Source organism: Thunnus maccoyii, chromosome 21 (assembly GCF_910596095.1).
Source record: "Thunnus maccoyii chromosome 21, fThuMac1.1, whole genome shotgun sequence".
NCBI classification, from domain to species: domain Eukaryota; kingdom Metazoa; phylum Chordata; class Actinopteri; order Scombriformes; family Scombridae; genus Thunnus; species Thunnus maccoyii.
In genome coordinates this window covers 11,885,670-11,900,165 of record NC_056553.1, presented here as the reverse complement: position 1 = coordinate 11,900,165, position 14,496 = coordinate 11,885,670, and the positions used below count along the sequence as shown (strand labels likewise).

Sequence of the window (14,496 nt, the reverse complement as noted above, 5' to 3'; positions counted from 1 at the left end):
TCTCTCCTAGTAATCAGAATTAAATCTATAAGTAAACGAGCATCTTATTTTCTGCTTCGTATGTGTATTGTTGCTGTTAATATTGCATTTAACACAGTCAAAGGACAGACTTGACATCCAGGGTCAAGAGTACTCCCACTCCGTGTTGGCATGAAGAGGCGACTCACCACGAGGCAACTCCTAATGAAATCCCTTCCGGGGAGCTTTGTAAATATTTTCATCCTCTCCCTTGGCCCGCTGATAGTCTAATTCCACTCACTTTCCTAATTAATCACTGACGAGTGGGGAGAGGCGGCTGCGACGGGAGGAACTGGATAAGTGGACACATGGCTGTTGTTGGAAACTGTCTACATCAACACCCTGTATGCAACTCTATCCTTGTCCTCTGTTCACACACAACACATCCAAGCACATGTTTGCACAGGCAGGTAAAAATAGCCTTCATGTGTATTCAACAGTATTGGTGGCGAGGCGTTTTTTTTATATATAAATAATGCAGAAATTCCTCTTAGAGCTAAATTAATTAATTCAATCAATTAATCCATTAGTCAACTGACAGAAAGTTCGGCAACTTGTGATAGTTGATTGATAATTTAAGTAATTTTTCAGGCAAATAGGCCAAACATTACCTAGTTCCAGCCTTTAAAAGGGTTTCCTCTTTTTCCTGTCTTTTGTGAAAACTGAATATCTTTGGTTTTTGGACTCTTGATTGGACAAATCAAGCAATCTGAAAAGACGAAACCTCAGGGTTTAAGGATGTGTGATGGCCATTTTTCACTATTTTCTGACATTTTATAGAGCAAATGATGAATCAAGAAAATAATTGGTAGACTAAATAATCATTAATTGCATCCCTAATTCCACTTTATAGCTAACAAAGCATTCATAAACAGAAAATCATGCGATCTGTATTGCATCAGATTACTCGTAACATTAATGTTTTCTATCAAATTTGTCTTTGTTGCACCGTCAAATCTACATAAAGCACGACTGATGATGTATGGCAGTGAAAAGCTTTAAAGGAGATGTTCTAGAAGCAGATCAGTGGAAAAGGTGACATTTAACATCAAAAACACCAACAAAATAAAGGACAAAAATGAGACTGTGAAATTGAGCAAAAGTTAAAATTGAAGAGAGGGGAAAAAAAACAACAGCTAAAACTTTCAGCAAACTGCCACCTACCCCCAAACTAGTACCAGTGACTGTTCTTTTACCCTCTCAGACTCCCCTAACTAGAACCTAACATCTGCTCAGGTTACCATAAGATGAGCTGGCGAGACACAAAGCCTTCAAAGAATATAGAATAACCAACATTGATATGAAGTTACTGTTGCTGCTGACAGCAATTTGGCAATTGGCACATTACTGACAGCCATGAATGCACCAACTTGAGTGCCTAGTCTCTCACTGCAGAATGTTTAATGTTGCACACCTGTTTTCATTATCACTGATTTAAGCGGATCTCCCCTAACATCGCAAAATAACCACACAAAACAAAACAACAACATACATTATCACAGCAGGGCTGAGACCCTTCAACAGAACATAGCCTTGTGAAGCAGAAACTAAACAACTCAAAGAAACGTGTGTTCTGTTATTTGTGTAACCTGACTGACAATTTAAAAGATAAAACACTGGAGTGAAATGAACAATTTAACACAAATGTTAACGATGGAAAACTGGGTTCAGTGAAAAGCGAATGAGCAGCGTTTTCAGTCTTATTGGATTAAATCTTTAACGACCTCATTGATGTCCTAATTTGAAACACTTTGAGATCAATATAGATGAATCCTCATTAATTAAGTAGTGACTTTAAGATGCTGGTAATGGTCAAATAATATGCAAGATTGGTGTTCACGCTTTTGCACTTGAACACCTTCTGCAGAATGAAAGTGTCATGAGTGCGTAAAGTGAAACTGTATATTTTTACTTTGCCTCTGGATGAGCAGTGGGTGTGGGCCTATTTTACACCATATCACATTTTTAAATGTCTTTATTGTTATGCAGTGATTATTTGTACAGGACATCATCAAAAATGCATTTATAGCATATTTAAAATAGTCTCAACAGCCAATTATCACCACAATCAGCTTCTTATAACCTCACATAGGAGAAATATGACTCTATTATAAGATGGTGCTTTGATAAAGATTTATCTCTAGCAGGGGATTTGGCAGAACTATGAAAAATATTACGAAACTACATGCTGACACAGTTTTCCAGATTTTTTTTTTTTATTGCAAAAGATGAATCATTGCACTCTTAATTGAAAATAATACACTGCCTTTGTACAGATATATATACTTGGACTCAACTCTGCACAGCATATAAATACACACACCCACACATATAATCCATCTTTGACAGGTGAGATGCACCAGTCATGCTGAGCAAACTGCTGAATCTGTCTTTCTTCCAAACTTTTGCGGAGCTTTAACTCCTTCTGTCATCCCGCTTATTTGAAAAGCATTACTCACTGATGGCAGTAATACTGATTGATGAAGTTTAGTTTCCACATGAGCCTTCAGTCAGTTACTTGGAGTCAGCCAAACCACTAATGAATACCATGTCGGTCTTCATCATACCTGAAGGAAACTGCTCATCTTATTTTCATAATTCCTAGCGTCCTTGTTGAATGGGAATTCTATCTCGCTTTATCTGAAATGGTTTAGAAATCAGTATTTCACATTTTAAGTAATCTATGAAAAGTTGCAAGCGAGTGTCACACCTTTTTTTTGTAGTGTAAAACACCAAATTTGACGGTAATAGGGCACATTTGTATATACAAACACATGCTAAACAGACATCAAAGCTAATAGGTTCCCTGAGACATGTCCATCATGTTTATTTAATCACTTCTGATGGGCTTTGGTGATGCAGGCAGATATTGGTCTCAGAGCTAGCGCAGTGCAAATCAGGTTAGCTCTTACACTGAATGTGGAGGAGGCCTGCAAATCTGGCCCCTGTTCCATTTCCCCTGGCTGCATTACCCACTTCTAACAAAGTTACAGCACACTTCTCATTTTTCATTGGATTAAAAGGGCCATATAGATTTGGACATGAGACACCACGGTCCATCAATCCCCAAGTGTATCTGCCCTACTGTGCAGATCATCGCACACGCACATACACACCTTTCTCTCCCTCTATCTCTCTTTCACGCTCTCTTTGTCGCTTTTTCTTCATATCTGGGTTCAGTTTGTCACTGACCTCCCTCATAACAGACACTGCTCATTAGCCTTTTGGCTCTGTCGCTTGCTTAATTATATCAGAATAAGGGCAACAGCGCTAACAATGACCGTTTACAATGACTCAGACCCATTAAAGGCTATAACAAGGCAGACAATGGAAAGTAAAGCCGCTGATAAATTTGTAAATTATGTTTTTGTGGTGTTTTTGTCTGGAGTTTGTGCACTGTGGATCCTTCGACTAAAGCATGTTGATCAAACATTAACAGAAGAATGAGCATGATATGTGATTTAACAAATTTATTTATTTATAATTGTCATTTATGTTTGCACTTGCATGTTGACCAAAGAGACTGTTGTATTATTTTTACTTCCCAGGGGGCTGGTTGTGTAACATCTTCATCCAGAGAGCTTTAGTCAAGTTTGCAAGAAACCATTTTGCCTTCAGCCATTTTTACACCATCGTACAGTATAATTCCTTGTTTAAAATCTAGTCACCCATTGTTTTCAATCATATCTGCTTTGTTGAGAGGACACACATTAGACTGAGACTGAATAGTTCATCAAATAAACAGCTGTAAACCAAAGTCGGAGTCAAAAAAAGTATCAAACGTCTTTTAAGATCACATTCACTCTTTCCACAACAGCAAAACTCAACTGATCCTCTACACATACTGTGCATTCAAACAAGGTAGTTGAACTTAAATCAAATTCTGTTATTCTTCCTCTCTGGGTCATTTCCTCTTTCTCTACATCTGTTTCATATTATTTATAGCATAAGTTACACTCCCCAGGGCAAATTACTTTGAGGGGACCCTCAATAATTGCATTCGAGTGACATTTGAGGGACATCTTCCTATATTTCTCTCAGCAACTGACGTTTAGATTTTGTTATCATGACCTCTGCGTTTAGTCTAGGACATATGTGAATGATTCAGGAGAAGTTGTCTCCCTCCACGGTAAAGTTGGGCTCCCTGGACATCATTTACAAGGTTCAGTATGTTTGAGAGAAGCAGTTTCCCATGCCTGTTTCCCATGCAGGTTGTGCAATTCAGTTTGTAGAAAGGAAACATGGGGGTTTGGAGATATACTTCTCATGCTCCCAACAGGTTGCCAAATGACAAACTGAGAATTGTAAATAAGGCTGAATGCAAGTCAGTATGATGAGTGTTTTTTAATGATCTCTTATTGGGTTTTATGTATGTATGTGTATGGTCTTCTTAGGCACACTTCATCCTTTTTGGTATGTTCCTGATTCTGTAACTGTATACAGTCAGAAAACCATTACACAATACAAAGGCTGGAGGGAACTGAGGAAGGTAGAAATAACTGAGTTAAAGAAGGAATTATGGAATTAAGAAAGGGAGGACAGACTTAAGAAATGAATAAAATATAAAATAAAGTACGGACATTTAAAAAAACAATCAAGGAATTAAGAATGGATTGAAGAAATTAAAAAATAAATTATGGAAGAAGCATATCTAAGAACTAAAGAAGAAGGGGGAGGAAGAAAGGACAAAAATAAAGAACAAGAGAAGATGACAAAGGAAGGCGAAGGAAGGGCACGAAGAAATGAGGAAGGAAGGTAACAAGGGAGGAAGGAAGGAATTAGGTAAGGAAGGAAAGAATTAATTAAGGAAAGAAACAAGGAAGTAAGAAGGAATTAAACAAAGAAGTAAAAGGAAATGAAGGAAGGAATTAAGTAAGGAAGGAAAGAAGGACTTAAGTAAGGAAGGAAGGAATTAAGTAAAGAAGGAAGGAAGCAAGGGATTTGGGAATTAAGCAATAAAGGACACCATTCAAAAATAAATAAAAGCAATGCAAATGATCCAACATCACTTTATTGTACTTCTCGTCAACATTGTTGCTTTGATTTACCGTTATTTCTCAAACATGGATTTTATATTGTCCACCTATCGTGCCATCACCTGTGTGTTGATTACTGGACTATTTCAGTACGCTGAATCTGTCTAGGTACCATACACGATTGTGTTATGTTTGGGGTTACTTTTTCATGGCTTGGCTAAATATTTAAAAGACGGTGTCAAAAACTGTCAAACACTGTTGTAACACTCTACCTTTACCTTGATATATTCCATAATGTAACACCAGGGAGGCCATCTGCTCAGACCGTGCACACAATAATAAAGAGGACTCTGACGTCATCTAAAGGCCTTTAAAGTCAGGCACATGAAAGGGCTGTACTGTACCATATTTCCGAAGCTTTACATCCATCAGGCCACTCATCTGGCGCCCACTGACTCACAGAAACAAAGGCAGGCAGGTCGTTAACTGTGTGTAACCGTACCAGGCCATGCTGATGTCACTGCAGAGGAAGTATACCACAGCTCATCAACACAAAAACACTGTTCCTAGAAAATGCAGGTTATCTGCTGTTTTATGAGTGGGCAGTACAGGCTACTAGATCACTTCCAGTCACAGCTAGCACTCTGTTGTGCTTCCACTGATAAGATTTGTAATTTTCCACACTTCCCACAGTGCGCCCAGTTTAACACAGGACACTACTTTGTTTTCTGCTTACGTGAGGAGAGATTAAACTTGCTTGTCTTCTCTGTTTGTATGAGCAATATCCACATCACACAGCGTACATAGCTTGACAAAATGCATTTTTAAATTTGATTTTGTTGTATTAAATGATTTGTTTTTCAAAGTTGAGAGCAGCAATATATAATGCTGAAGTAAAATGAACCAGTCCCACTCATCTCCACTTGTCTCTTGTATGAGGTCCTTGCCATGTCTCAACTCTGCCCCATTGTGGACACATGAATGAACAGCTGAGTGAGGCGGCCTCTAAATTTCAGTGTTTACTGGTGTGACTTCACTGAACTCTTTCTTCTCACGGACTCTTCTCAGTTAAGTATGCAGCACCCTCCTTCTCTCTCCTTCTCTATCTTGTGTATCTCTTATTTTCTTTGGAAATGAGTAAATAATGGTCTTTGGCATGTTTAAAACAGCTGCTCTTCAGGGGTAATTTTGGTGTAATCATTAAAGTATTTTCTTCAACATTGTAATATAGTACAACAATCACAAGCCTACTGGGTTTTTGCCCAGATTATGACAGCCATAATCATTTATTGCAAGTAAACATTTAGGTTATTTTGGCTTATTTGATATACATCAATATGAGAAATCAATACAAAACTTATAGGAAAGCTCTTCATCCAAAGTTAGGCCATGAGAGCAGCAAACATGCAAGAAGGCAGACATTGGATTTAAATTGGATGGGTGCCATCTTGTGGTTTTCGGTCTCAACTACACACAAAGATCCATTTTTAAAAGGACAATTTAATGAACCGAAGAAACCAAACCTATTCCAGTTCAACATTAATATAGTTAGAGATTTTTCCCAAGACAAAGTTAAAGCAGCTGCAGTCCCTTGTTTAATGTTTACTATGATTGAACATTTTGCTTTTATTGGATGGTTATCAGTAGGAAGATGGGAATGATGAGAGAAATGCAAGGTCCTTTTTATAAGCCAAATGTAAACCCAGTGCTTTGAGAAAAATGCAATCTGAACCACCAGGACACCATAAAACTTTTCTAAAGGCCTCTGTCATATTGAGGTTTTTGCCACCAGTAGTTCAGACTCTCTCTGACCTTTTTTATATTTATTATTACTCCCTTTTTTTTTTGTCATTTGAGAACTCATCCCCTTTCACATGCTCTTTACATGTGCTGAGTTTTCTTCTCATTTAACTCCTTTTTTTAACTTTTCTGCTTCATGAAATTTCTCAAACGTGGAACTTATGGTGACATGTGGTGACATACACATGACCTCCTCCTTTATGTGTTCAGTTTAAGATGCTCAGCAATAAAATAGCATCTAAATCACTGGAAGCGCATTCAGTGATAACTATTAAGTATGACCACACCAGCGGAGTTCAATTGATGTGCTGTAACATGCAATTACCGGCTGAATGTTTGCTCCCATGGTGAGAAGTTAGGGATGCTAAGTCTGTGCCTGCACACCAAGCACATCAACTAGCTAGCCTTGGGCAAAGGAAGCAAACATGCTGGAGTATTTGAGTCAGTTTGCATCCCTAATGTCAGAACAAAACGGTAGCCCCGGCGGTAACAATCAACGCTTTACTTGTTTATTTATTTCTGTATTTTTGCCCCCTTCTAATCTCCTGTTCCCGAATTAATTACTCAATTAGCATAGTAAATTAGCGAAACAATTATGATGCATGGAAAACTTCCAGCACACACCATCACAGCCAGTCTGGATAAATTTAGTGAAGTGAGGAGGGGGGGGGGAAAATAGAAGGGGAACAAAAGCAGGCAGGGTGGCTTGGAAACTGAAGCCAGAGAATTAGAGAGTTTGTAGTGAAATAAAACATTTGATATGAAACATGTGATACCCTCCCCTCAGTGTGAGACGTAATAAACATAGCAGTGCAAATTTATTAGCAATGTATAAAAGTAGCAATTAATTAATTCTTCATGCTCCTTAGAAGGTTGCATGGAGTGCACATGGAATTAAATGCTCTCCATTTTATTTCCCCTGCTTGCGCACACACAGACACACACACACTAATTCTTTAACCTGATAAAGGAAAGCTGGTTTCAGAAATCATGTTACATCTAAAAGCCAACGGATTGTACAGTAAAAGCACTGTGTGTGCTTTAAAACATAAATCAGTCATCAGTACACCATGCGGCAGTCTTTAAGTTTAAAGATGTAAATTCTACTCAAGAGAATAGATTTGTCATTTCTTCTCTACTTTTGCTTTTTATTGGCCCCCAAAACCATATGAGATTCATCCTGGATTTATGCCCACTGTACACAGAACTGCTGTTGCTGTCTTTGAAAAAGCTGCTGGAACTTTTCATCCAGGTGACTGGTTTAGCGCCGTCAACTTTTTTTTGAGTAGCTTCTCTTTTTCAAGGAGCTGTGACATTTTTGCCCTTGCCATCCTCTGCCATGCCACGACTTTAAAATTTGGAAAAAAAACAGTTCAGAGTTCAAGAGATGCCAGCTGCCGTTCCTCTGTGGTTCAGTGTCTTCTGTGTTATCATGGAAATGTGCCCTTACTGGGTTGTTTCTATGGGAACATCAAGGTGAAAGAGATATTTTGGGAAAGTTGCACACTGTGGAAATCCAGCTGATTGTACACATGCTTATGACTGACATTGAGCTTTTGTTTGTATGTGTGTACTATGGGAGGGCTGTATTTAGGTATATCAGTGGCAGCTCTGGTGTTTATTTTGACCTCCTGACTAGGACAAAAATAGTGCTTGACTGTAGGCTGCTTGGACTGTTCTCCTGGTCTATACACAGCGATTATACTCTAATTCAGTTACCAGTAATGTAAAACTAAATGACCTTTTTTCGTCATTTACCAAAACTTTAAGACTACTTCTAGAAGTTGCAGTGTTCATTTCACTTCACCGTACCCGACAATATGAGAATTAGTGGATAGAACAGACAATATACTGACAGTTTTGAGACAATTCAAGAGATTAGCAGGGGTTTGGTTGAAAATATAAAGCTTCTTGTGAGAGGTGTACCTGGGGAAAAGCCACGGGATCATTAAAAGCAAAAGGGGTCATATGATCCCCAACTCATTCTCAGCTGATATGAGCTTTAGATTCAGAGTGATTCAGCCTGATTCTCCTCCAGCAGGACAGGTAGCCTCAATTACACAAATTACCAATTATGCAAATAGTTTTGAAAATGTATATTATGTTTTCACTGAACATGTAAGTTTCAGGCAGGTGTGGAAAGGTGGCGTCACAAATTTCCATTGGCATGCTCCCAGTGGCATAAGTTCCTCGTGAATATCACATACCTCATTACGCTTCACTCAGTTTAGGTTCAATGTGTAATTAGTTTAATGAGTGTTGTCCACTGAGAGTACTGTGGAGGGACCCATCTCCTAAACTAATGTATTTGCATGACAATATGAGAGGCGAGCAGATTGCACATCATAGTCTAACAGTAGGCTGCTCTCCTATGTGTAATAAGAGATCAAAAAGTCACTGGTGGCTGCAGAGAGTGGACTGACGTTACGTACCAGACAGCTCTCTTCGTTTTAATTGCATTACATTGGTTTGGCAAATATCTGCTTTAATTTGTCCAAGTTTGTTTTTTCTCTTCTTTCATTTATCTTTTTTCCGAGGCCGATGCAATCTGTTCTGTCTTGTCATGTAAATAAAAGCTGCAACTTGAATAGATTAAATTAAATTCAAAGCATCCCACTGGTTGCCTGGCAGCTACATCAAATGGCTGAAACAAGAACCTCTGTTATATTTTCATTTTGTTGTTGTGTATTATTTAAGAGCTTAAAGCCACTCTAGGGATAAAAGACAGTTCAGTGGAAGCCAGTGGCCGAAGTGAAGGATAAATTAAATGATGTTGATGAACAAAGGCGTAGGAAGTATGCTACATCCTTGCATAATAGTCCAATATAATCAAATATTTTCAAAGGTTTTAATGCAGTATAAATATGATATTATGTGTGACAGAGAGAAAGCAAGAATATATTTATAGTTATAGGATTATTTGCAAATAATAGTGGACTTATTACAGTGTCTTCTTGAATCAACCTGATGATTTGACAGTGGTGAAGCTTCAGATTCCTGCACAGATCAGTTCAAAACAGTATGACAAGTTGTGTATATTTAAAAACTAAATACAAAAAAATCCCCTCAATTAAAAATGACTACAAACAGTCTTATAGCTGAAAAGAGACAGGCTGTTACACTTTAATTCAAAACCCATCTATCTCGCTAAACTGTGCTTTCCGCTCGAGATTGCAAATTCATTGGTCTCCTCTCGCTTCTTCTTCTTCTTCTTTTTTTTTTATGAGGAAAGTCAGCAGTCGGAACGTCACCAGTCTTCGCCTGTCAAGGCTGTCACAGCTGGACTCCGCTTGTGAGTTGATTAAAATAGGAGAGTCCATAGCTAATTAAAAAGCTCTTCCCTTTTTAATGTGAGAGTGTTAAATAAAGGAGCGGGAGAGGGGATATAAACAGCCTCCTGACAGATCGTTCATTTTCAGAAACTCCAGGCTCCCTGTTGGCTTGAGCAGAGTGTGTGAGGAGAGTGTTGATTTGGAGTGGAAATGCAGTGTCAAAGGTCACCTTTATGGAGTCACTGCGTCATCCTTTAATTGAGTGTCTGTCCTGGGCATCTCTAGTGCGTAAAAGTTTATTTTGTGATTCCATTTTAGCTTCTGACATTATAATAATGTTATTGTTTCTCCTACCCACAGTGAAGATGGGAAAAGAGGTAAAAGAACAGCCTTCCTGGCTGCATTTCCTCTCCTGGCTCAAAGGGCAGGTAAAGTCTTTAGCCTGAATTTTGTGTTTATTTTACGAGCACCTCCCGCTGCTGCAGCTGCTGCTGCTGCTGCTGCTGGTTAGAGCTCCCCCTGGAGGTGGAGATGATGGGGTGGATGGGGAAGGGAGGGGTGGGCATGGAGTGTTTTCTAGGTTAGAGTTACAGTATTCCTGGTCTCTGGTCTTACTTTTCCACTGTGGTAACTCCCTCCCTCCCACTCAGTCAGTCATGTTATCATGAAGTGTCATGTGGCAAATTCTTTTTGGAGGAGACCCCTGTTGGAAAAAAATGATAAATTCATGTAGGTGCTACAGTTTTATAATATTTCTTCAGCTGCATTTTGTTATGTCAACAAATCAGTGACATCTCATACACAGGCATGCATGCTTGAACACAAATAGAAATATACTGTAACTTGTTTAAACTGCCAAGCCCCTCTTTTCCTAAAAAAAAAGTGAATATGATATATGGTTTAGTTGGTCGTGAACTTTGTCATTTTCAACACCTGTAAGTGCCACAAGTCACCCAAGAGGCAAACCGATGGAACCTGAACGTTGAGATCATTATTCAGTGTTGCAGTAGTCATCATTTTTTCCATTTCTTACACTGAGGTTGACCTTCAGTTCTACACTGACCAAGATACATTTTTGTTGTGACACAAGTACAAAAAGAAATTTTTAAAAGGAGAACAAGCAGATGTTTTGGGCATGTTTTTCAGCTTATTGTGTCATCTAGGTGATGATGGTCTGCAGGAGATATGCGACATTGCACACACTTGCTGTGTAGTGTTGTATGGCTGGATTCCTACCAGTGGTCCAAAAAATAAACAATACACTATAGATATTCAAAAAAAAATTTTAAAAAAAGGTAAAACAAACCCTGAGCGATACTCAATGACGATAGCAACAGTAAAGAAATATTTTCAAGTCATAAATCTTATCCCGTCATTATAGCTACAAAGCTATGCAAGAAAGGAAATATTGTTTTGAACGTAAGAAAAAGCTGACAACTTAGCTTCAGCCTGCAGTTGCATAAATAAAGCCGGGCTTATAAAACAGTGGTCCTTTAGAGCTTTGTGTGGCCGCCGAGTTTTATGATCTCAAGTCTTTCGCATATATTGCCAACATAAATATGGCACTTCACCATGGGATGCTCCACCAAGGGTCGTTAAGACCAAGGCTCGACAGCAACAGGTTCGGATACACAACTTTTACTACGGGCCCTATGAATTTTTCCCATCAATGCCTTCTCGGCACGTTTGGGTGTGAGCAGAGGCCGCATACTGTGTATCCTTTAAAAAAATCTGGATTTCTGTATAGCTGATGGGAGATGATTTAGAGCTTAAACACAGGGGAGAATGCCTCGTCTGCCTGTGTATCTAGATTTCTATACTTAAAATTTTAACAGTGCTCGCTGTGTAATTCACACCATTACAACAGATGTGTCCAACAGCGCCAAGGTAGAGAACTTAATTTCGCCACTCTGTCCTACAGAATAGTGTGCACATACACATGATCATGTTGAAATTCTTAAAAATGGTGTTTAATCTTTTTTTTTTAATAATATTGTAACCTGGAATGGATATGTTTGACAGAAGATAAGCAGATAGAGCAACTTCTGTTCAGTAGATGATACAAAAATAGTAACTCAGCGCATGTTGTAAACAAGAAATATTGTGCAATGAAAGTAGAGGAAAGCAACACTTTTACAATACAAGACTGATTTTCTGCTCTATCCAAAAATGTTTGAGTTCTTAGGCTTTAAGAAAACAGAATATGAGAACCTCAAAGGCTATGATGCACAACAGGAAAAAAGCGGTTGACTATATCATCATAACCCTTTGGCAACAACACTGTAGTGGGTGATTCAGAAACATGTGCTGCCATTTTATCATGCCGAGGGCCAAGTTTTGGAGCCTTAAACACCCCGCCAAGGCTTGATAAATCTGGCTTGAAAAATCTCATTTGCAGAGAGTTAAGCATCTGCAACAATATTTATCTTCTTCCCTGTCCAAGGGTAATGGGTTAGGCAGGATGGATGAGGGCACAGTCCTCTTGCCTTCAGGTGCAGCGATCTCACAGAGGACCCATAGACAGGCTGCTTATGACGAAGCAAAAGGAACACATCAACTCCCTCAGTAAACATATCACCATGGTTGAACAATTGGCTATTAGCATAATTAGCCAGCCTGATCTTAGACTTTTTATGTATGAGAGTGTGAACAATACATGCGCGAGTGTGTGTGTGTGTTTGTGTGTGTGTGTCTGGTGGGGGGTGGGCACTTTGCTGTTGTTCCACAGCAATTAAACCCATCTAATTTCAAGAAGAACAAACATTCTTTGGTGGCTGGGGGAAAGCTTCAGGGCGCAGAAACTTCGGGAAAAATAAAGTCCTTGGTGGCACCAAGTCTTGTCTGATGATGTTTGCTAATTATGCAGCCAAGCACTTCCTGGGAAAACACAAAAAGTAATAGGCAAGGGTCTGCGCCTGAAGCTTATCAAGAAACACGCAGGCAACCCTATCTGGATATGGCCTTTTGTCTCTCATACAGAAAAGAGGAAAGAGGACGGAAAAAGAAAAGAGCAAGAAAACAAAAATTCTAAAGGTCAATTTCCAGTGAAGGACTCTGTCTCAGATGTAATTAACCTTTTGATTTAGGACAATCTGTCTCGTAAATAAGCCGGCAATTAGTTTATTTGGCTATCATGTGATAGTAATGACTCTCATTAGCATGATGTGACCTCCTCTAATCTGTTGCCTCCCAGACTCTGTACTGGATTTCTTGTCTGGCCTGGTGAACCGGCCTCTGATGACTGCTGATGTGTTCCCACTGATAGGACACACACATCTCTAGTGTAAACGTAAGTGTTGCTATGAAGTAGACGCTTCTCTTATCTTTTTTAATTTCTGCCGCATTCAATCTCATTTTCTCTCTCTTCTCTCTTTCTGGGATTTTCCTCTTATCTGCTGAATGACAAAGAAGTCAAAAAAATCGGCATTCGTCACTTTCTTTCATAGTAAATGCTTGACAGCCAACACATGCATGAGCGATCAAATGCTTTGCAATTGCTTTCCAAATCAACTTCAAGATACTTGTCATATTAATACTCACTTCTTTCACTCTCACCATGAATATAAGTTCAGACATCAATTGGTAAAGGCAACTTGGTCCATGTAACATTTTTTTTTTTTTTTTTCCTCCGCTGTAAGAGTAAATTGAGTAACAAAGTTGGACAGATAACAATCAAGAACAACAGAGCAAAATGTCTTTTCGCACTATCGGGTCTCAGTAAGAATTAACGAGGCAGAGCATACAGGAAAATGTGGAGAACATGGACTCTGAGACTGAAAGCCAGGAAACCGCGGGGTCGTAAGATGTGTGAAATGGTCTTCCCTGTGCAGCCTCGCTCAGCAAGGGCCACAGATGTAAAAATATGGCCTGTTTTTACAGCACACTGACTTTATTGGTGAATTTTGATGTAAAAGGCGGTGGCGATTGCCTTGGAACTCGCTCACTTTTCTCAAGGAAGAAAAGCATTTATGCGTTTGCTTGCTTACATCGCTCGCTTTGATTTTCTGCAAAATTATAACCCTGGGCATGATTTTGTGTCTGTCACGCTAAATGATGTAAGCCTACCTATTAAACTTCTAATGATTGATATGATTGTGCATTTTTAAATTACCGAACAGGCAATGGAGACACTGTATACATTTGAAAACAGTGTGCATAGCATAGATGTGATATAAAAGTCACATACTGAAAAAAAACCAAAAAACTCTTTGCTGTATATGCGCAATATATCACTGAATGCTTTAGGGTGACAAGCTGCAATTAACCGTGGAGTGAGCAGACATTTATAAGCATTTCATATCTCATTAAATACATTTATTTATTTTACAAGAGAGGCTGTTTTTGCTTTCAAAGTTTATTATTTTTGTGAAACAGACAGATTAATAATTCAAATGTTGCACTGGGTTTTCGGTGCCACGTTCAAAGTTGTG

General features: G+C 38.8%; 1 protein-coding gene across 11 annotated transcripts in view; it reads left to right on the top strand.

Annotated features, from left to right (window-relative positions):
• zic4 (zic family member 4) overlaps positions 1-14,496 on the top strand; it is a 110,402-nt gene that overhangs the window by 10,016 nt on the left and 85,890 nt on the right. For 2 of the 11 annotated variants that reach the window (XR_006093048.1, XR_006093049.1), the window contains exon 2: positions 10,427-10,494. The exons of 6 other annotated variants lie outside the window; for them this stretch is intronic. The gene's annotated coding sequence lies outside the window, so the exon portion shown is untranslated. Of the gene's footprint in view, positions 1-5,933; positions 6,061-10,026; positions 10,087-10,213; positions 10,330-10,426; positions 10,495-13,259; positions 13,350-14,496 lie in introns of those variants that run through there. 3 more of the 11 variants (XR_006093050.1, XR_006093052.1, XR_006093045.1) reach the window with 3 other exon arrangements.